The 23,948-nt window shown below is 38.9% G+C and overlaps 1 pseudogene; it reads left to right on the top strand.

The window, feature by feature from the left end:
* The first annotated feature begins 386 nt into the window (after window positions 1–386).
* Window positions 387–9,693, top strand: LOC117713922 (small ribosomal subunit protein uS2 pseudogene; annotated as a pseudogene).
* The last annotated feature ends 14,255 nt before the right edge of the window (window positions 9,694–23,948 follow it).

The raw sequence follows: 23,948 nt of genomic DNA, 5'->3' as shown, positions 1-23,948 counted from the left end.
ATGCTTGGAAGTGACAAGCTGCTGTAACAAAGAGGGAATCAGTTTAGAATTGGAAATTGAGGAGACAAGACAATAGTTTATGTTTTGATGGTTGTTGCAGAGAAAGGGTACTTTTTGAATACATGGTGCTACATCAATGGTATATCCATATGTCAAAAAAATTACTATTAGGTTGACATCTTGCAACTATTTTACATAGAAGTAACATACAGTCCGAGCAGGTTATATTTGGGAGCACATATGCATATACATAACATATGTATGTAACAATGATTAGTACAAAAAAAAAAAAAAAGAGGTTATGAGCTTTTTCCGTGCTACCCGGGGACAGGTCCATACAGCGTTGTTCTTGGTTCCCATCGTAACTTAAAAGGGAAACTTAAACAATGTCTGGAGCCCTTAACATCCTGCAGATGAAGGAGGCGGATGTCCTCAAATTTCTTGCTGCATGAACCCACTTGGGTGGCACCAACCTTGACTTTCAGATGGAGCAGTACATCTACAAGAGGAAAAGTGATGGTATCTACATCGTGAATCTGAAGAGGACTTGGGAGAAGCTGTTGCTCACAGCTCAGCTAAAGCCATTGTTGCCATCCAGAACCCTGCTGACATCAGCGCATCTCCTCCAGGAACACTGGCCACCGAGCTGTGCTGAAGTTTGCTCCTGCCACAGGAGCCACTCCAATTGCTGGCCGCTTCACACCTGGGACCTTCACTAACCAGATCCAAGCAGCCTTCAGGGAGCCACGGCTTCTAGTGGTGACTGATCCCAGGGCTGACCACCAGTCCCTCACAAAGGCCTCTTATGTCAACCTGCCCATCATTGCTCTGTGTAACACAGATTCTCCCCTGCGCTATGTGGACATTGCCATCCCATGCAACAACAAGGGAGCTCATTCAGTAGGTCTGATGTGGTGGATGCTGGCCCTGGAATTATTCCGCATGCGAGGTACTATCTCCCGTGAGCACCCGTGAGAGGTTATGCCTGATCTTTACTTCTGCAGAGACCCAGAGGAGATTGAGAAGGAGGAACAGGCTGCTACTGAGAAGGATGTGACCAAGGAGGAATTCAGGGTGAATGGACCGCACCAGCTCCTGAGTTCACTGCTGCTCAGCCTGAGGTGGCCGACTGTTCTGAGGGTCTGCAGGTACCCTCTGTGCCCATCCAGCAGTTCCCCACGGAAGACTGGAGTGCGCAGACAACCACTGAAGACTGGTCAGCAGCTCCCACAGCTTAGGCCACCGAGTGGGTTGGAGCCACCACTGAGCCACCACTGAGTGGTCCTGAGCTGTTCTGCAGACACCTGAGCAAAGGGAAAAAAGGTGGAAGGAAAATAAAGTTCCCAAAAGCTGAAAAAAAAAAAAAAAGAGGTTATGAATTTGAAAGAAAGCAAGGAGGGGTATTTGAGAGGTTTTTTCAGGAAAAAACGGGAAAGAAGAAATAATATAATTATACTATAATCTCAAGAATTAAAGAAAATTAAATGATTAATCCAAAAACCATTCCTCATTCTGTTTTTCTCTTGCTACATAGAGCACCTGAAACTGGGTTACTTATAAAGAAAGAATTTTGGCCCACACTTCTGGAATATAGATATCTATGGAAAAAAATGGCTGCTTCACGCAAGGGCCAAGTAATCCATTTTTATATTGTAGAAAAATGGAAGAGAAAGTATACATGTGTAGAAGAGCAGAAGAGCGTAAACAGAAAATGCAGTCCTGTTTCAGAAAGTTCCCATGGTAACTAACATGGTGTAATAATGGTAGCATCCATGTGTGCGCCTAAAGACAACGTCTCCGTGACACAGTTATCTCTGAAATATCCTACTGCCTCTCAAAATCAAATTACATGATGAGTTCTGGAGAGAACAAACTGAATTCAAACAGTAGCCAGATCTCAATATAAAGGCAACAACTAAAATGTGCAAGAAGACAAAACATAGGAGAAAGAAAGTATCTTCATGAGCTTGAAATTTTCAAAATTTTCTTGAAAAGATAAAAAGTATAAATATGTAAAATAATAAACTCACATGTAGGATTTCTGCAGAATTCAATGTCTCCACTCATAAAATATACTGTCTTGAGAATTTAAAACAATTTCGAGACAGGATCAAATACTTGTAAGACAAATATCTCACCAAGGACTTTCAATGACTTATGTAAAGTTATTCAAAATGCAGCCAGGGATGATGTTGTACACTTTAATCTCAGCATTCAGAGGCAGAATCAGGTGGATCTCTGAGTTTCCGGACAGAATGTTCTACATAGTGAGTCCCATATTAGCTAGGGCTACACAGGAAGATTCTATTTCAAAAATAAATAAACAATCTAGACTAAGCAATAAAAAGAATATGGAGAAATACTGATATAACTACAAATATAAAAATTAATATGGGATGTCAATAGCACCTCATCAAAACATGTTGTATTTCGACAACTCGAGAAAATGAAGACTACTGACAGAAAGCAGATTAGTGGTTTTCTTGGGACAGGGCCAAAGAGAGGCTAGCATCTGAATTATAATAATGTGAGAAGAGACATTTAAAAATAATAAATAGATGTTCTACAGTGATGGTTTCATGGTATGCACACATGTCAAAGTGTAGTTATTGCTAAGCCTTAAATATATACATCAACTGTACCTTAATAATCATATTTCAGGAAATGAAAACTGGCCATGAGAGTCTACAGGGAAAGAGTGTGATAAACAGAAGTACTCACTTGCAAACAAGCCCTTCATTTCATGAAGGAAAAGGATTGACTGACTCATCTGGAGCACCGAACTGGAGAGGAAGGGTGAGGAGTGAAGAGTTCAGGAAGTAATAACTCAGGAGCAGGAGTAGGGTCAAGAGTGTTTAGTCCACGACTCCCGACCACTGATCACAGTGGATTTGAGAACTGCTGGAACCCATGAGAATCGTGTACTACCTGCCCCAGGAACTGGTGTGAGACTGCAGTTTTGACATGCCCATCCCAACATCATCATACTTTGTAAAATCGAGGTGAGTTATACTTGACGTGCAGACTTGCCTTACGGCGCTTGCAAGGCTTTTCGAGGTCACCCATAAATCAATGGCATGAGGGGCTGGCTTGGAAGTTACCAAGCACTGTGATTGATAGAATGGCTCTCTAATGGCATCCACACCATAACCCCTGGGACCTATGCTTCACTTTATTGTTTAGAAAAATGATCTAGGTTTATCCCAGTTTTATCCCCAGTAATACATAGAATGGATGTGGTGGTATATTCCTATAATCCTAGCACTCAGAAGGTTGAGGCAAGAGGACTGAAGTTCAAAGTCACTTTGACTACACAGCCCAAAGTTAGCCTGGGATGTGGAGACCTAACTTGCAAAAAAGCAAAACAGCCAGCAACAATAGAAACAATAACAACAACAACAACCAAACAAACAAACAAACAACAATAACAACAACACATTCTTACTAGCAATGCATTTTCTATGCTGAAGAAATATGGCTTACTGAGTAACCTCTCCATCCTGGTCATCATAGCCTTATATACTATTCTCACATAGAGATAAGCCTGCCTCTGCCTCCTGAGTACTGGGATCAAAGATGTGCTCCACCATCACCTGGCACAAGTTTAGTTTCAAAGCCACTGTTTTTAGGGTGCTTCATTGTGGAGCAATAGATATCCAGGAACTTAGCTTAAAGTTTCTTTTCACAATAAATCCAATTAATTTTAAATTCAGTATGATGAGTCTTCTTTGTAATCTAGAATTCTTATCATTCAGTGAATGTAATTAGCTGACCTGAGACTCCAGTGGCATTTGTACCATGATGTGATGACCACAGAGTCTGGTACACAGCTGTCAAGGAATCACCAGGGAAAGGCAACTGTATCCCCTACTAAGCTTCAGAATCAACCGCCCCACCCTCCACCCCCACCCCCCACCATTGCTACCTACTTAGTGCAGGCATGGGTAAACCACTAGAAAGAACTTAATAAGAACATCCAAAAAGCATGGGGCATTGGTTAGAATACATAGAATAAAAACAATTCATGCTAGCTTGTATAAGGATATCATTTGAAGTATATGTACCCTATAAACTCACCTTCCCAACACACTAAGCTTAATTGACACCATACGTGAACTATTTATTTATTTCATTTTAATCCTCACTTGATTATATGCTTTGCTGGAGGAAATATTATGTTCCTCTCACTCATAACTATGGCCTCAAAACCTACAACTGCATCTAACAAAAAAAAATGGTCACAATAAAATAGATTTTAAATAAATAAGACTTCCAAGGCATACTATATTTCTGAAGAAATTTTATTTGCTACAATCTTTGATGGTATCATACTGAGTTTAAAATATATCTACTTTTTGAGAATTTATAATACAATATAATTCTTTAATAATGGATATTTATGGAAGTATTTTTGTAATCTTTTAAGGACATAGAACAACACTACATCTTTTAAGGGAATTTTTAGCTATTCCAACAGTAAGCTATCTTTTAAGAACTCCCCTGTGCAGTGGCTACTAAAATTTGTTACATTTTTGCAAATAGATTTTGACATTCTGGACAATATAATTGTATTAGAACAACTGACACTATAGAATAATAGCATTTGTGGTTGGCAATGTCTTTTCTTAGCTGGCTGTGTCGAAGTGATGGTGGCTAATGATGTCACCTCTTTTAATCATATGAAATTTAGTACAAGGTCAAGGATGTCAGGTCCCATATTTACAATGAAATTATGGTGTCTTCATTAAAAGGCAAATCCTTCATTTCAGACATGTGAATGGTTCTTAAAATAGAAGACAGGATGGTTAAATGTGAGTGCCAAAGAAAGCCTGATTCAGGAACTCTCCCTGGAACCATTCCCAAAACATTTTCATTTGATTATGGATTGAATGTATTTTTCTCATTCATTTTAAAGTCTTGCTTCCCTGTATGTTGTTCTGAGATAGGCAAACTAACATTGGTAGGCAACCTGGCCTCCAAAAAGTCACGCCACTCCACTTAATTGATCCTTTTCTGTTGACTTATTGGAAGAGTGGATGCTCTCAATCTTGTTCATAGTTGTCAAGGTCACATATGTTCATGCTAACTGTACTTAGTTACTGCTCTACCTCCCAACAAACATAGATTACTATTTCCATAGGCGGACCACAGTCCTCATAGGTATTGAAGGTGAGGGAATACCATGCACAGGGAATTATCTGCTGTGCTCTGGCATACTTTCATTGTCTTTATAGTTTGCTTCTGTTTGTCTTTTGTTGTATTTGTATTACTTTAAATGGTAATAACAGAGCTGAAGGGGTTTGCAACCCCATAGGAAGATCAACAATATCAACCAACCAGACACCCCAGAGCTCCCAGGGACTAAACCACTAACCAAAGAGTACACATGGAGGGACCCATGCCTCCATCTGCATATGTCACTGAGGATGGCCTTATCTGGCATCAGTGGGAGGGGAGGCCCTTGGTCCTGTGGAGACTTGATGCCCCAGTGTAGGGGAATAAGAGGGTGGTAAGTGAGGAGTGGGTGGATGAGGGAGCTCCCTCATAGATAGGGGGTTTGCTGAGGAGAAAACGGAAATGGGGATAACATTTGAAATGTAAATAAATAAAATAACCATTAAAACAAATTTTTCAAAGGTAATAATAATGCTATGTCACAAGCGTCCTTTTACCCATCCTGTGCATTTATCTTTACCCGCTTCTGGTCCCCTTTCCATCTCTCTTAAGTAGGGTGAGGCACAAGCATCATAGCCACCAGGCAGATCAGAAATGTGAAGGGGTAGGTGAATCGACTAAGACAGATTTTTGCTTCAAAATGTCATAATGATACCTCATGCCTTGTATGCTAATTTGAAAAAAAAAAATGAAAATGTCCCTTATGGATCTTCATGCTGAATTAGCTTGAAAATACTTCATTCTCCCTTGTGGTAAACCCATGGGGTAATTCTCTCAGGTTTTCAAAACCTTATTACTTTCCCATTTTTTAAAGTGAATTTTGACTCCTCCGGCAACTCTGCTGACCAGCTCTCTTTGTTTAAAACAGCCCTCAATGGTGCCCCTCACATGGCCTTCTAGTGAGCCAGAAAGCCCAAGTGTGCCAAGTAACATGTGCTCTAGGACTCAGGAGATGTCTAATAAACCTCCATGTCTGAGTCATCACATCGTCTGCCCTGCTCCATGGGATTTGTGTAACAGTTACATCAAGTAGCACTTGTGAAAGTATTCCACAAGCTGCAATGTGTTCTGAAGCTCCAAGGGATAATTATTCTAGCTAAACCTACTTGTCTGCCCTTTACCTACAATTGAGCCTTTGTGTGCGAAAATCCTCTCCTTAACCTGTTGTAATGGATGGGCCTTCCAAAACCAACTGAGTTTCACCTTTCTTCTGAAATCCTCCTTGACCTCTCTCAGCCTGGCTTGCCAACTCTGAACATCCAACTGTGAACTTTAGATCATTTCCTAATTGTTTTCACCCATTTCAAAAGCACTATTCAGTCTTTCATCATTGAATATTGTTACCTGTTGGGTTTACCACCTCCACACTACCGCGTGTCCCATAGAGTCCCACAGGATGAAAGCCAAGGGCCTATTAACATTGATCACTGCTGTCAAGTGTACAACTCACAAGTCTGGGTGGGGGATGCAGGCATGCTTTTTCACATCATTGTGTCTTTTTTGCTTATTTGTTTAGCTTCATTGCCTCTCTGTTTACATTGTAATTTTGTTATTATTTCTGTATGTATGTCTATGTGTGTGTGTGTATGTGTATGGATTGTATGAATGGCATTTATATGTGTATACATGTGCATATGCACATGCATGTGAATATGGGCACACACACAGCCCTATACATATGTGGGAGTCAAAGGCAACCTTAGGTGGTAGTGTTTTCCCCCACCTTTGTGTTTTTCTGCTGCATACGTATAGGCTAGCTGGCCTGTGAGCAGCCGTGACTTCTCCTTCCCTTTACCTTGTAGGAGCACTGAGATTACACACCTTCACACTAAGCATCTGGCTCTTATTCAGGTTCTAGGTATCAGAACTCACATCCTCATCTTTTGTACTCACAGATCCATTTCCCTGGTCCTCCTGTAACTAATCTTCTTCCTCTTCTCTCTCTCTCTTCAAGTCTCTTGGCATGAGATGCTTCATTTGGAAACACATTGATTGATGACTGCAACAATTTAAAGTGTTAATGTAAATTTCATCCTACAATATGCTATTTGAAATCAAACACTTTAAGTGAAAGATTTAACTTTCAATTTTAGACTGTGTGTTCAACAGGAATGTCCTTATTTGGTAAATACAAATAATAACAATTTTTCATATTATGGTTTACTGAACTATTTTTAAAAAACAAATAAATCTTATATGTCAAGGTCTTGTCCAAACTGGGAGCAAATTTGGTTCAAATATTTTTTTTTTGAACATATGCAATTCTCTTTTAATGGAGAATCTGAGGATAATTCTCAGGCCAAATGTTTAGGTTGATAAGGAAGATGTGTAACTTACCCCACCTCACATGTAGGGTCATATAGGACTCCAAATAAAATAATAAATGAAATAACATGGGGCAGCAGATTTTACTGATATTTGATAATTCTTCCTGGACCTTATTTTTTTTACTAATTTAAAAATTATCTGAAAATAAATCTACATGCAGTAGCATCATTAAAAAATAAAAACTCTGAGGCAGGAGAGAGACAGCTCAGTAAAAGCACATACTGCTCATATTTGAGGACCTGAGTCTGAATCTTCAGGGTCACATGATAAGACAGGTATGGCTGTGCATTCCTCTAACTATGGCACCAGGGAAGAGAATCCCAGGAAGAGGAGAATCCCAAGAGCTTAGTAGCCAATCCACTTGGTGGTAACAGATCTTTCTGGCTGAATGGGAGATCCTGTCTCAAGGTAATATAGTGCAGACCTAGAGTTGAAAATGACCTATGCTTTCCTCTAGCCTCTACATATGGACTCATGAAATTGTATAGTTATATGCTCATATGAATACACTCCCCCATATACACATACACAAGTTCACTATAATACCAATCATTTTCTCACAATCTATTTGACAGTAAAGGAAAATGTCTCAATTTTTCTAAACACCTAATCACAAACACATTAACTTTGCCATTAAAAGACTGAAGAGAAGAAAACAACTTATCTATGAAAATGTTATAATGAAATCTACTACTTTGCTTGCTAATTTAAAAATTAAAATTTTAAAAGAATTTAATTGGTATGGTACAGTTTTTCTTCTTAGAGGAATATCTTTTCCTCAGCAAAACAGTATGCAGGGCATATACTATCATGATATTTTTCTACTTGATCCATTCAACATAACCCATTAAGTAGAAGCTTGAAAACAATGCGTTGCCCAAGTTTGCACCATCAGGGCAAAGGTCACTAATGCTTCACAAAACTTCATGTAATTAAACACACCACCATGCCTCTGCCTGCGCTGTAATGATCACAATGTCTCGCAGACATTTTTTAATGAGTTTGCACTTTGCTGTACCCCCTTGTATATTTTCCTCTCCTTGCAGGCACGGGGGATGAAATTGTGATCAACATTATGAAATTGGATCACAATTATGACTTTAATCAAAACAAACCCAGCCTCATGCCATAGGTGTGGAAATCCGTTTGCTCTGCTCTCGTATTGCAGTCCGATTTTGTAATCGGCGCTGTCAGCCAAATACAGGGTGTAAATTATATGGCAAAATGAGAAGGCATGTTCCATCCCATGCCGTTGCCAGGTATGCTTCATATTTAGATATAAACAGTGAGAGAAATTCACATTTCACAACCGTTGAGTCACATCTGCCTCTGTGAACACTTGTTTATTTGTAGTTTCTCATGATTTTTTTACTCAAGATGCCTCTGGTGTGGGGGTCTTTCTTTACATTTAAATTATTACATATGCTTGTTTGATTTATTACCATGAAGTCATTCAACAAAACCCTTCTAATTGATTAAGTCCTTGTCAGCTGCTCATCATGCACTGAGTAAAGAGTGACCTGGCAAGGGAGAGGGCACAAGGCAAGCTCTGATCATGAAAGTGGCTTAGCTCATTCGTCTCATACCCAGGTCGAGGCTCCCTGATCTTACGTCACAACTGTGATTTGTTGGTCCTCGGATGTCAGAACTAAATACTAGGTAACCTAGTTGCCCCACAGAGACCTCTTTCTCAGCACTGTGTCCAAGGAGTGTCTAGGAACCGACCAGAAGCAAACCAAATGTTTCTCTCCTCTATCATGACAGGCAGACTAGAAGACCTTAAGGTGATCTTATGATGACATCTAACTAATAAAAGGACTTCTTGACAATGCCGTGGATTGCTTTTAATTTGTCCCCTAACGCATTAGAACATTTTAAAGAAGACTTTTCCATTTCTGCACGCTGAAAACAACAGAGGTATGAAGGAAATTTGCCATGCGGAGGACCCTGGCCATTTTCATTACACTGCCGTTGTTTTTCACACTAGCTTACTCTCTACAGTTTTGAAAAAGAAGTTCCATGTGATTAAGAGAGAAAATATCCATAAAATATGTTTGGCGTTTTCATTCAGAGCAGCTAACTGACCCTCTGAGCTCCATGACGGAGACACCCAAAGGCAGTACTGTCAAAGACTAGAATTTTTATGTGAAATTTTCTCCTGTTTTATTCTCCAGCTCCTTTCTAGTCTAGAAAATACATCTATTAATATACAATCACTTAAATTGCCTTCTTAGTTTAATAATAATCACAAATTAATGGTGTGTAGTCACATGTCCATTTACTTGGGGGAAAATAACCATATGCTTCAATAAACTAAAACTTCTATTTCCACAAACTAATTAAAAGGCCTTGTGGCACAGTAATCAGAAAAACAGGTGTTTCATTTAGTTTCTCTCCCTTCAAGGTTGAATAGCTGCAATTCAGACTTCCCCACAATTCCTTTAAAGTCAAAGAAAAGTCACACAGCCCTACTTGGCCTATCAGATGACAATGTCCTTCTGTTCCACCCCAGAATTTTGATGGAATATAAATCATAGAAAGCATACTGTTTTTATAGGACAATATGTTAAATTATGAGTGTTATTTTTCACAGCAGTTTTTAGCTCCCCCCCCCGAAGAAAAATGATCCCAAACGTGTTTGCCTTTCTCCTTGATAAACTGAGAATATGAGTATATATAAATATATCCATATATTGAATCTTCAAAGAGACATGACTCTCTATAAGAGATATGGTCCATTCTTAACCCAAAAATAACCATCTTATCAAAACCACATCTCTAAGACCTGATTCTGAGTTCAGGGTGCATTACACACTTTATAATGCACACAGTAACTTTTGGAAGGCTTCAGCCTTACTCCTGCCGTTAATTATTTAGACTCTGACATATTGCAATAAAACATTTCATCAAGCACTCCAGTCCAGGGAACGATAGACATCAACACTGTATTGGTAATGCAAAATAAATGGATCGGGGTTGAAAATAATGAGTTTGGTGGATTACATCTGTCACTGTGAATTATTATTGTTGAACATAATAGGGCAGAGCACTACAAAAATAAAGCTTGTCTTCTCTAGTTAAAGGTGAGACAACTACCTCTAATGAGATACAGAAATTCAAGTGTGAGTTATTAATTATGTACACAAAAGGTTTATCGGCTTGCCCAATCTTACATTTTTGTATGTATATAACGATAGAACAGAAAGTCCCCATTGCTAAAGCTGGTGATAGTTCATAGCAGGCCCTTGCCAGAAACTGGAGAAGACATTCCGTTTGGCCATATTCGACCGTGCAAGGGAAAACAAAAATGAATGTGTGGCGAGGCATCAGCCCCAGCAGGCCAATTTGGCTCTGATCTTTCCACCAGCTTGCTCTGTTATACATGTTCCATTTGTAAGAGCATTGCCTTTACCAAACCATCTTGAGATTCAACATTGTATTTCATATAGTTTTTATTCTCTATATAATAGACTTTTAATTGGCTGAATTTGGTGTCTTGTTCATTCTATATCTAAACAGCTTGAGGGGACTTCTGTGAAAAAATAATCCAAGTTTCCTCTCAGTAAAACCCTCATTAGTGGAAAGAAGTCAATGTCTATTATTGAGGAGAATACTTGAGGCAATACTTGATTTCACCAGCCCATGTGGCCTCCTCAGAACAGAGAGAAACACAAACCACGCTACCTGAAAACAAATTCTTTTGCAAAGTTGTGATCAGAAAACTCTATATGCTTGACCAACTATTATACTTTAGTGTATAGGTATCAGTTCTTCATTACTACTTTACTGAGCACATAATATTCCATAACAAACTCATCATTGGATAAGCATAGTTGTTGCTGTACTGTTGAATTATTTCTAGGATTTTTAAATGTGGTTTTTATGTATTTGTGGAAATATATGCTTCATGCATGTGAGTATCCCTGGAAGTCAAAAAGATAATTAGATTCTACCTACAGGTGGAATTGCAGGCAGTTGTGAGCCTTCAGTACTGGAGCTAAGAACCAAAAAGGGTTTTCCTGAAGAGTAGTATGGGACTGTTAACGGGGGAGACCACCTCCTCTTTAATAATTTTTATTACTTCAGGGTTGTTAAATAACTCCAAAATATGAATCTTTTATGTGCCTCTTTGTGTATATATCTAAGCATTTTACTACCCTGTGAGACCAAGATAAGTTTGCAAATTTGAATAAGAAAATAAAATTGGTGCCAGGCAGTGGTGGCACACATCTTTGATCCCAGCACTTGGGAGGCAGAGGCAGGCATATTTCTTAGTTCCAGGCCAGCCTGGTCTACAAAGTGAGTTCCAGGACAGCCAGGGCTATACAGAGTAACCCTGTCTCAAAAAAAAAAAAAAAAAAAAAAAAAAAAAAAAAAAAAAAAAAGGAAAAAAGGAAAGGAAGAAAGGAAGGAAGAAAATATAATTGGTAACAGCTCCCTGATATGAAGAGTTCCTAAGGAGCTGAGGCTGGAGAGATGGCTCAGTGGTTAAGCACACTGGCTGTTCTTCCAGAGGTCCTGAGTTCAATTCCCAGCAACCACATGGTGACTCACAGCCATCTGTAATGTGATCCAATGCCCTCTTCTGGCCTGCAGACATACATACAGGCAGAATGCTATATACATAATACATAAGTAAATCTTAAAAAACAAAACCAAAAAAAAAAAAAAAAAAAAAAAAGGTTTTCACAATGAAGAATGCCTAATATGTTTCTGAGGCACAATTTTGGCTCCATGAACCTACATGGATGGATATTTGACAGTAATGAAAAGAAAAATGGTCCTGTCGAAAGCTTAGGAGGAGACCAAAGATACTTTGAGGACTGTATGAGCTGTGAATAACCAGCTCTGTGAGAGCTATCACAAGGGTGAAAATGTTTCTCTGTATTCTTTAAAATAAAAAATAATCATGGAGCTGTTCAGTGGATTAAGACACTTGCAACAATAACTAAATTACCTGAGTTCAGACTTCAGAATCCACGTAGTAGAAAGACAGAGCCGACTACTGAAAGTTATCCTCTTATCTCCATGTATGTACCAAGACACATGCACATACATGTGCACACACATACCCAACCACATAGATAGGCAAAATATACAAATGCAAAAATTAAGAAGTAAGCATGGAGAAGTAAGGCCAAGGAAGTCAGAAATACGTGCTTCTTAAAAGGAAATCTAAGATAACGAGACTCGCATTGCATACGTATACTCTGAGAATACAGTTTCTCTCTCTTTCTGCGTCTCATGTAAGAACTATGAAGCACGGGAGTCAGAATGAAGCTCAATGTCATCCCTTTGGATCAACTTGAGAAATCAAGCATGGAGAAAATGTTCCTGCTGAGTGATACAAAGCAAGACTATTGATAGGTGAGAAAAGCTTGCTGGAAGGAATTTGGATGCTGCTGCTCTCAGGGGCATGGAAGTCCTTCACAGCTTCAAGCTTTCCTGCTTTGCTGGGATGATGGCAATGCATGGGGAATTCTTTTCAAATCTTCAAGAAATATATAGCTTTTGTACACTAGCAAATACTGTACAAGGCCACTGTAGAGAAATAACCTCAATTGTACTCATGGTTTCTATTGTTTCTAGATTGTGATCATAGATAAGTATACATTTACATTAATACTGCTTATATTAGGCTATCTATAAATATATAGCCTTGTTTTCTAATCAGTCTCACAGGTGGCATTCCTCAGCTAAAGATACTGCTGGGCGATGATAGCCTTGTACCGTGGAGACATATGAGAGAAAAACAATGGCTGGAAACAAGTTATTGATGAATTAGAACCTATATTTATATAGACATTATTTTACTTATTAATTTTTTCAAGATATACCTTCCTATTGCAAAATGGAAATAATAAAATATTGACCAGGAATATTAATCCAATATTAAAATATGATAAGTCCCCAGAACCAAAACCAAGCCAACTCTTCATGTCATTCAATAACATGGCTGCAAGTCCCTTGTTAGAACTAATTTCACTATGCTTTATATTCCCATAGAGCAAAGGAAAATTAAAGTTCTTGTAGACAGAAGGAAGTCATAGAATCTGAGTCTTCTTGGGCTAACCTTGACTTATTTTGGTTCAAGGAAAGAAAATGTTTTCTAAAACCATTCATTCTTTCTTTGCCTTGCTATGGTTTTAGTTATCAAGTGAAACCAGGATCACAGCCTTTGTCCAAGTTAAGATGTTTAAAAGAAAGTACTTATAATGTATCCACCTCTTCCCATTGCTTCTCTTTCTTTGTCTTTCTGTCTCTTTGTCTCTATGTCTTTGTCTCTGTGTCTCTGTGTCTCTCTGTCTCTTTGTCTCTGTCTCTTAGTCTCTGTCTCTCTATAAACACACACACACACACACAGTTTAAAGCTTTATACCTCGGTAAATTTGACTGCAGGGTTATCAAAGTGGTTTGCCAGTAAGAATCACCTAGCAGAAGGAAAGAATCGATTCCCACAGTTTATCCTCTGACCTCCAGATGTATATAATAGAACATGGGCCAACAGGCATACACATACCAGATGCATGTATGTAGACTTAACCACTTATGCACATACAAATATGCATTCAGGCCCATAAACATACATTAAATAAACACTAAGTATATAAATAAAAATTTCAAAATTGCAATAGCACAGTTTATATAAATATTGAATATCCACATATATGTAATAAGGTACAACATGGTAAATGATACAACAAAGTCAAGAAATCTTAAAAGTGATTCCTTAATACGTTCTAAGACAGATGTAAGATAATCATAAGATAGCACCCTTCTTGATATAGTCTCACAACTATTTTTAAATCTTTAATGACACAATAAATATCAATATCTTTTTAGAAACAAATCCAAAATTTAGTAGATTTTTTCCTAACTCAAAAGAAACATCCATTTTCAAAATAGCCTGTTCCATGCTCCCATTACTATAAAATGACATCAAGATGTCTCAACCCTTCTGTGCATCTTTGTCAAGACTGGTAATATTTATCTTCCATCCTGTGACCCTCATATCACAGAAATGGTCACAGGGATCAATGTTCAGGCATCATCGTGGCAGTAGGATCTAGTTTTCTTCTTTATGTTTTCCTTTACTTGTTTCTCAAAAAACAACAACAACAAAAAAATTAACTGTTTTTCTTTTGGGTTTTATTGGGAGTTACTTCATGAGGCCTGACCATATCATATACTTTTATGAATAAAATAAATCAAGGGTCTAGAGAGATAGATCAGTAGTTAAGAGCTCAGAAGGCACTTTAAAGAGACTAGAGTTCTGTTCTCACATAGTATTGCTCTCAAGCACCAGTAACTCCAGCTCTGGGAGACATAACATCCGTTCCTAGACTCTTCAGGTACTTACATTGATGTGCATGTGTACATACACATATTTACACACATACACACACACACACAAACACACACACATACACACACATACACACACAAATAAATAGTTAAAACACTTTTAAAGTACATTCTTTCTAAGAATAATCAAATAAGTATCATTTACCTAGAAAGTTCTAGAAAATGAATTAAGATGTGCATTTCACCCTTCCGGTCTGGGTCCAAGCACTGAGCAGATCCCTGGCAGCAGCTCTGCCCTCAATCTCAAAGAACCCAGAGGAAGCAGGGCTCCCAGGAGCTCTAACCCAGGCAGTATCTTAGATAAGCAAACAGCAATGCCTGCCCCAAACAGGGAGTAACTGGGACCCACTAAGACCCAGGAAGTCACTCCTGGCCAAGAGCACTGGTACTTTCCTGTCTGCCCCTGAGCACTGAGCAGATTTGGGGCCCCAGCTCTTAGTAGTAACACCCACTCCACACAGTTCTGATACAACCAACATAATAGGAAAGACAGGCTCCAGTCGGACACAGGGAGTACAGATAGCACTAAGAAGATCCAGATGACAAAAGGCAAGTGCAAGAACATAAGCATCAGCAACCGAGGGTACTTGGCATCAGTAGAACTTAGTTCTCCCACACAAGAAAGTCCTGAATTCACCATAGTACTAAGAAAGCAAGACTCAGATTTAAAATCACTTCTAATGATGATGATAGAGGACTTTAAGAAGTATATAAATAACACTCTCAAGGAATTTGAGGAGAACACAGGTAAACAGGTAGAAGCCCTTAAAGAGGAAACAAACAAACAAAAAAAAATCCCTTAAATAATTACAAGAGAACACAACCAAACAGGTGAAGGAATTGAACAAAATTATCCAGGACATAAAAATGGAAGTAGAAGCAATAAAGAAATCACAAAGGGACACTACCCTGGAGATAGAAAACCTAGGGAAAAAAATCAGGAGTTATAGACACAAGCATCACCAACAGAATACAAGAGATAAAAGAGAGAATCTAGGGTGCAGAAGATACCATTGAAAATATTGACACAACTGTCAAAGAAAATGCAAAATGCAAAAAGTTCTTAACACAAAATATCCAGGAAATCCAGGACACAATGAGGAGACCAAACCTAAGGATAATAGGTATAGATGAGAGTGAAGATTCCCAACTTAAAGGGCCAACAAATATCTTCAACAAAATTATAGAAGAAAACTTCCCTAATCTAAAGAAAGAGATGCCCATAATCATACAAGAAGCCTATAGACTGCCAAATAAACTAGACCAGAAAAGAAATACTTCCCGTCACATAATAATCAAAACACCAAATGCACAAAAAAAAAAGAGAAAGAATATTAAATGCAGTAAGGGAAAAAGGCCAAGTAACATATAAAGGCAGACCTATCAGAATTACACTAGACTTCTCACCAGATACTATAAAAGGTAGAAGATGCTGGACAGATGTCATTCAGACCCTAAGAGAACACAAATGCCAGCCCAGGCTACTGTACACAGCAAAAGTCACAATTACCATAGATGGAAAAACCAAGATATTCCACAACAAAACCAAATTTACACAATATCTTTCCACAAACACATCATTACAAAAGATAATAGCAGGAAAGCTCCAATACAAGGAGAGAAATAATACCCTAGAAAGAGAAAGAGAGTAATTCTCTTCCAACAAATCCAAAAGAAGATACCCACACAAAGATAATTTCACCTCTAATAACAAAAATAACAGCAAGCATCAATCACTGCTCCTTAATATCTCTTAATATCAATGGACTCAATTCCCCAATTAAAAGACATAGGATAATGGACTGGATATATAAACAGGACCCAGCATTTTGCTGCATACAGGAAACCCACCTCAGTGACAAAGACAGACTCTAACTTAGAGTAAAAGGCTGGAAAACAATTTTTCAAGCAAATGGTCCTAAGAAAAAATCTGGAATAGCCATGCTAAAATCTCCAGCCCGAGAACATAAAGAGAGGGACTCATGGCTCAACCTATATAAGTAATTGAGGGTGGCCTTGCCAGGCATCAGTGGAAGTGGATGGCCTTGGTACCTGAAAGTTTGGATTCCCTAGTGTTGGGGAATTTCAAGAGCAAGGAAGCAGGAATGAGAGGATACTGGGAGCACACCCTCATAGTAATTGGAGGAGGAGGGATGGGGTAAGCCATTAGGCATCTGTGGAAGTGGAGGGCCTTGGTGCCTGAAAGTTTGGATTCTCTGGTGTTGGGAAATTTGAGAGCAGGGAGGCAGGAATGGAAGGACAGTGGGAGAACACCCTCATAGAAACTCTCAGAATTATATGGATTAGACATGACAGAGGCAAGGCCACCAGAACACTAGATTCCAGAATTCAAACAAAAAATTATCTCGATACTAAAATTTGTTTTGAGAATTGTATATTGCCAAATAAATAGCCTTGGTGTATCTACTCATCAAGCAAGCTGAACAGACCTACTGGAACCTCTAATGTCCTGGAATTCCAGCTGGATGCAGTGAAGACACAGCATGAGAGGCTTATCAATTTACTCTTCTCCCTCCGCGCCCCTCTTCTAATATCTCAATGCCCATAATCAGCTTGAAGAAGTTAATGAAGGGGATTGAGGTGGTTAATATTGGGCTGTCTTTCTAGGAAAAAGTATGGTTTTGTTGGAACAGGGAGGATTAGCTAGGATTTATTGCATAGCCATAACCTATTGGTAGAAATAAGTGTAATTGTTATTAAGATAAAGTTATAATTTCTTAAATGGTACAAAATTTACTTTGATTTCAAATTTAAGGTTTTCATTGGTATGAGTTTCTTATTGATATAAAAGTGAGATTAACATTGTTAGTCTCATAGGCATTGTGCCTATATAACACATTTAGGAATACAAGGCTTAGACCCAGTCCTTCTTTAACTTGTTTAACTAATTTGAGTTGGGTAGCCTGTGAGTTAAGGGCCTATAGCAAATTCATGGCTTGAGTTTATTGTTAGGGTATTTTCTATATTTTATTTAGAAATAGCTGAGAGGAGTTAAAAAGCAACAGTCCAGATTACCTTACATAGATAGGTGGTTTTCGAAACATCAGAAGTCCACAGAATTGACGTTACAAACATTTCTATATTAATGTTCATTTTGATTAGAGACCTGTTTGCTCCTGACAGCTTCTTGGATTCTAAGAAGAAATTGAGCATCTTTGGAGTTACTCCAGTTGTGGTGAGACAGCCACTAGGCAAGAATTGCCTCTTTCCATCTACAGACAAATTACTGTCCAGAAAAGAACACACTTGCAGAATAGTTGACTAATTATATCTGCCAAGACAGATTTATCAGCCCTTAATAATTCTGTATCACTAGATCTGTCAGATGATCCTGGGCCAGAAGGCTGAAGATCAGATGCTCCAACATTTTGTAGTATAGGGACTGTCCAGGTGTTCAGTAGTCTCTATAAATTGGCTAAGTTTTAGAAGCTATGCTCTGTGCTTCCCATAATTTCAGTTAACTCAGTCATTCTGGATTTCTGACGGACCTGAAGACTTATATTCTCATAGCCAATCCTGGCTATTTACTTTGAGAGAAAAGATTTGAGAGGATGGTTTTCAGCTGACATTCATCCTAAAGCCAAGGGAAAAAGCCAGGTTCAGAACTAAGTGTTTTAGTTAGGAGAGATGACAGAGGTTCTGATTAGTCAACAAAATGATGAACTGAGTATTTGGTTTATCTTGCACCTTACTGACACAAATTGGTATAGTTATGCTCTAATTGTATTTTGAGAGAAAAGTTTTATTTTAACAGGAAGGGTGATAGGTAGAAAGAGCTAAGTTGGGAGGAGTAAGGAGAGGAAGAGGAGGAGTAAGGAGAGGAGGAGGAGGAGAAGGAAAGGAGGAGCTAGGTCATGAGAGAGAGTAAGGGGGGAGGGACATGGAGGGGGATGTTCACATGTGTCCACCAGTCAAAGATAATTGATATATCTAGGTTGGGTATTGGGTTACACTTCTGATTGATATTGAGCATTAGCAAACTTATAAATCCTTTGGTTAATATTTTAAAAAATGTATAAAAGCAAAAAAGAGAAGGGGACATGAGATAGGGGTTTTCTTGGGAGGGGAAATGAGGAAAGAGAATGGCATCTGAAATGTAAATAAAATATCCAATAAAAAATAAATTTAAAAAAATGTGCATTTCATAGTCCTATATGATCCACTTCTGTGATCTAGCATAAGGATGCACAGTTTAACATAGACTGGGAAGAGAAGCCAGCAGGACAACTGACCCAGCACTAAGGAACTAAGTGTAGAAAATGGCTTAAAGAGTATAGGGGAGATTTTTGACTAAGTCTCAAGTAGGTAGGATTTCAGAGACAGCCTTACTGACCTAGGCAACTGACAGCATGAAGAAGATGAGGTGAGGAGCTCACAGAACCTAGGAGAGAGGAAATATGACTCAGAATAGTAAAAAAATTAGAAAACAGGCATAGGCCCTGGTGTCATCAAGTTTCCGAGCTGCTGAGTGATACAAACCAGTGACAAGTGTGTGAAGGGTGACAAACACCCTCAGCAAAGAAGCAATATGTGCTTACAGGGAATATAACAAGGTCCTCTGTTCCACCCTAGGTTCATGGGGAAAAAAAAGTCACTAAATTAACGTTAAGAATTGTTGGTTTTAAGAAGAGAGAACAGAAAAAATACTCAGGCTGAAGTATAGGACATTATGACAAGATTATAGATGACCCACGTTGTCATGTCAGAATCAGGGAGGTAAGAGATGTATCAGACACCCTCAAAAATATCACTCCTTCCCTTTTGACTTAAATTTGTGACCCAGTCATGGGCTCATAATTCCTGATTTTAGGCTGAACTCTCTCTCACCTCTGTGTTCTTCCAAGACAGACTCTAGCCAGGTTGTCCTACATTTATCTGAAGCTTCTTCACTCATGTAACTTGAAAACAAGGTGATAAATAACATCTCTATTTGTTATTTAGAAATCTGTAGGACTCAAATATGTGGTATCTCCAGTCTCCCCTGAGTTCCCAAGTCATATACAGCTCATCACTAATTAGTTGCTCTTTCCATATGTTTCATTATATATGTTCTGTCTCCCTCTCATTATGCCAAATTATAAATTACTTGCTGATATGCCATTTTCTTATTTATAGAGCATGTCTCTATGGGATCTAAATATTTGTTGAACTCACAACCTCGGCATCATTCTCACCCACACACACTGTTCTGTAAGTACTTAGCCACTGGAGCGTCCATATTTGTTACTTGAAATTCAAGTCAAAGGAAAATAAAAACATCACACTTTCCATCGTTTACTACAAAGAATTTATATATCTTTGACATCAATAGAGGAGGCATTAGTCCTATTTATTTCAACAATTCTTAGAAAAAAACAAATAATTTTTATGGTCAATATGCTTAAGTTATATGATCACTTGATGTTCTTCATTGAATACACTTTTCTTTTGAATATTGTTTCTTGAATAATGCATTTTTCTGATCTTCTTCCTCAAAACATGGAAACAGAACAAGAAGAATCCTTAGGTACAAGGCTGAGCCTCCATATTACCTAGTAGTAACATGAAGTATAAATGAGTTGTCATCTTATTAGATTTAGAGAGAATGTGCTATTGGGTTGTTAGAGATGGGTCTAATCTAAGTCATTTCTCAATTATAGGGCAGGTGAATCCTCTCAGAATTCTGCCATTTAACAGAGCACATGTTTCAATATTAATTTAATGATATATAACAGTAATTACCTCTTTAGCTTTTCCTATCTAGACTTGAGCCAGTAAGTACATTAAATTTGCTACGAATATGATCTGCTCAGTGTATGACTAAGGGCAAGAGAAATGAAAAGGGCCGTGCTTTTCTGGATAGTTTTATCCTTAATCTGATGAGGTCAGGAGTTGGCCATTAGGAACACACTGTATCCTCTAACAGAAAAGCTGTAACCTAGACTAACACGTGACATTTATGTAGAAGTGTGCACTTAACAAAGGGTTTTCAAACGAACATTGTTTCACCCCATTAACTCAGTAACAGGCCAAGTAACCTCCTTGCTGTGTTCATCTCTGAGACCTTGTGATCTTAAAATAAGCGAAAGAGATTTCATGAGCCTGACAAGTGAAAACGACAAGATTGATCTCCTGACACATCCACGAACACATCATTTGCCTGGGTTGTCTAGCCAAATAATATGGTTAGGTCATTCCAGTCAACTATCCCATAAAATAAAAAAGTATGTTGTCGCCAAGCACGGTGGCACACACCTATGACCCTAGTACTGAAGAGGCCCAGAGTAAGACTGAACTTGAGGCCATCACAGGAGCTTCATAAGAACTGATCTGAAACATTAAGAAGAAAGGAAAGAAAGAAGAAAGTGAGGAAGGAAGGAAGGAAGGAAGGAAGGAAGGAAGGAAGGAAGGAAGGAAAGAAGGAAGGAAGGAAGGAAAAGAAGGGAGACAGAGGAAGGGAGGAAGGGAAAGAGAAGAGATAGAGAGGCAGAGAAAGACAGAGAGACAAAAGAAATGTTGCTAGATAAATGAATACCTTTTGCTTGTTTATTTTTTTATTAATGAAGAATGAATAGCACCATTTTTGGACTCTGAAGCTCCACTCAGAGATTTAGCATGCACTGAAAAAAATGTTTATTGTGTTTATGTTCTAAGTATAGCACCTTGCAGAACCTATTCTGTCGGGAATAACAGGAGGTCTAATCTCCATTCCACCTTCACCCTTCAGTCACAGTACACAGGTGGAGGGTGTGATTCAGGCCCTAGAGAGATTTACATACTAATAAGGTACCTGAAGGCCAGAGGCTGGAGCCAATTAAACATTCCTCCCCGGCCCCTCTCCCCTCTTTCCCTCCCTATTTAACTCAGGCCCACCCTGGGTTTTATCCAGATCCATCCACCATCTGCCATGTCAATAAACGGGTTTTGGAAACCCAAGGATTTCCTCGTGTGTTGGGGCTGCGCCGTGAGGAACCATGGAGAGGCTTTTAGTTAATGAGCAGCCAGGGCCCAACTTCCAGCTGTAGGAACCCAGAGCGTTCCCAGCCGACTGCCCACAGCATGGTGGGAGGAACCCCGGGATCCCCAGCCTTATTTTTTCCTACACTATTCCAACCATCAAGCTAACCTGCATGGCAGGCAGAATCAATCTCTGTCTCCTCTTGCATCATCAAACTGCAGGTTTTAGAAGATGTTAGGCCATTTAGACATTGTACTATAACAGTATAGAGGACAGAAATTCCTTGGTGGTGAAATCTTTTTTGGAAAAAACGTATTTTCACTCCATCGGGAAAAGAAACTATTTGGCAGAAAAAAATGGCAGCTTCAGTATTCAGGTTATCAGAAGTGATAGCTCATACATGTTAGGGAGACTAACGCAGGAGCACCACAACTTCAATGCCATATGGATGACACCAAGATCCTGTTTCAAAAGAGAAAAACGCTCAAGTAAAATACTCATACTACAAAAGCATCCTTTCAGATAACAGCTCTACACTACTGATGTAAACAAACAAAGAAAATTGCGGCTTCCACAACTGGCTTCAAAAGTTCAGTCCTACCTTCAGCTTCAGTCTTCTGGAAACGTTATCAATTAAATCCAGGGAATATAAGTAAAGCTAAAGATATGTGGGACACTGGAGCTATTAACACATGGGGGGAGGGGAGAGACAGACAGAGACAGAGAGGAGAGAGAGAGAGAGAGAGAGAGAGAGAGAGAGAGAGAGAGAGAGAGAGAGAGAGAGAACAGACAGAGAACTAAACACATTAAGCCCCCATGGTACCTGGGCACTCATCAGGTGCACTGGGCCCCTCCCCTGGGTGTGGAGCTCTAGTTTGATTCCTTCCCCAGGCATCTCTTTATCTCTCACTCATCTTTCACCAGTGCCTGTCAGTGGAATACAGCCATTCCAGATAGAGAAAACAATTCTTAACAGAATTAGGGAAATGAAAAAAGTTTTTGGTCATGGAAATCCCCACTGTTTTAAACTGATATTTTATTCATGTTTGGAAAATAGTGCTTGTGGCTGTTTCTGCCTTCATCTGTTTTGGCATTTCCTGTTTTCATTCAGAAACCGAGTGTATTACAAACAAGGAGAAGCTTGTCCCAACTCCAGATCTGTATGCCAAAAGAGTTCCACCAACTAACCAAATGGCTGTCAGGTCATATAATCAAGCTCAGAACTTTCAACACAACTAGAGAGAAAGCCTGCTAGAGAAATCCAAGTCCTTTCCACACTGGCTAGTTGAATTTGTAGGGCATGTAAAAGGCAGAAACCTGTGGTCCAGGAAAAGGCTTTGATGATTACATCATAAAAGAGAGAACTGCCTTCTGACCACCTACATCCAGCTTCTCTTCCCATTTCTTTCCCATTGGCCTTGAAACTTGAGGAAATGTTGGTCACGGTTGACTGAGTGGAATCTGAAATTCACTGTAGCCCTTAGACTCTATAACTCTCTAACAACAATAATCACAGAACTAAAGAACTTTCAAAACAGATGAAAACACTTTCTGAGGTCATGGATGGTTGTAGAAGTTGGATCTTCAATTCTATTGCATTGATCTACCTGCCTGTCTCTGTACAAATACCACACAGTTTTTATCACTACTGCTTTGTAGCACAGCTTCATGTCAGGGATGGAGATTCCCGCAGAAGTTCTTTTATTGTTGAAAATAGTTTTTGCTATCCTGGGTGTTTCGTTGTATTCCAAATGAATTTGAGACTTGCTTTTTCTAAGTCTCTGGGCTTCTTAATCCAGGGTAGTTCTTTTCCCACTGTGACAGCTGATGACGCTGTTGTAGTTGCCTAACCATGTGATACCCAGCATCGAAGCATCAATGGGATAAAAATGAACTTCACTCAATATGAGATTCATTTGGGCTTTGCTTATAAACAAATTTACAAATTGCATGTAGGTAACCTGGGTTATGGACTGGACAAGTTTTCAGAAAGAATGCTGTGAGCCACAAGCAGGAGTTTAGATCAGAGCCAGGAAATATGACCCATTGAACTGTTAATCATAAGGAAATATCAAATCAAAGAACAAGATCTATACCTACAATAAGAAAGGGGCTGGATGAG

This window comes from Arvicanthis niloticus, chromosome 8 (genome assembly GCF_011762505.2).
Source record: "Arvicanthis niloticus isolate mArvNil1 chromosome 8, mArvNil1.pat.X, whole genome shotgun sequence".
Classification (NCBI taxonomy): Eukaryota; Metazoa; Chordata; class Mammalia; order Rodentia; family Muridae; genus Arvicanthis; species Arvicanthis niloticus.
The sequence above is the reverse complement of the archived record's forward strand: the minus strand, read 5'-3'. Positions and strand labels throughout refer to the sequence as shown.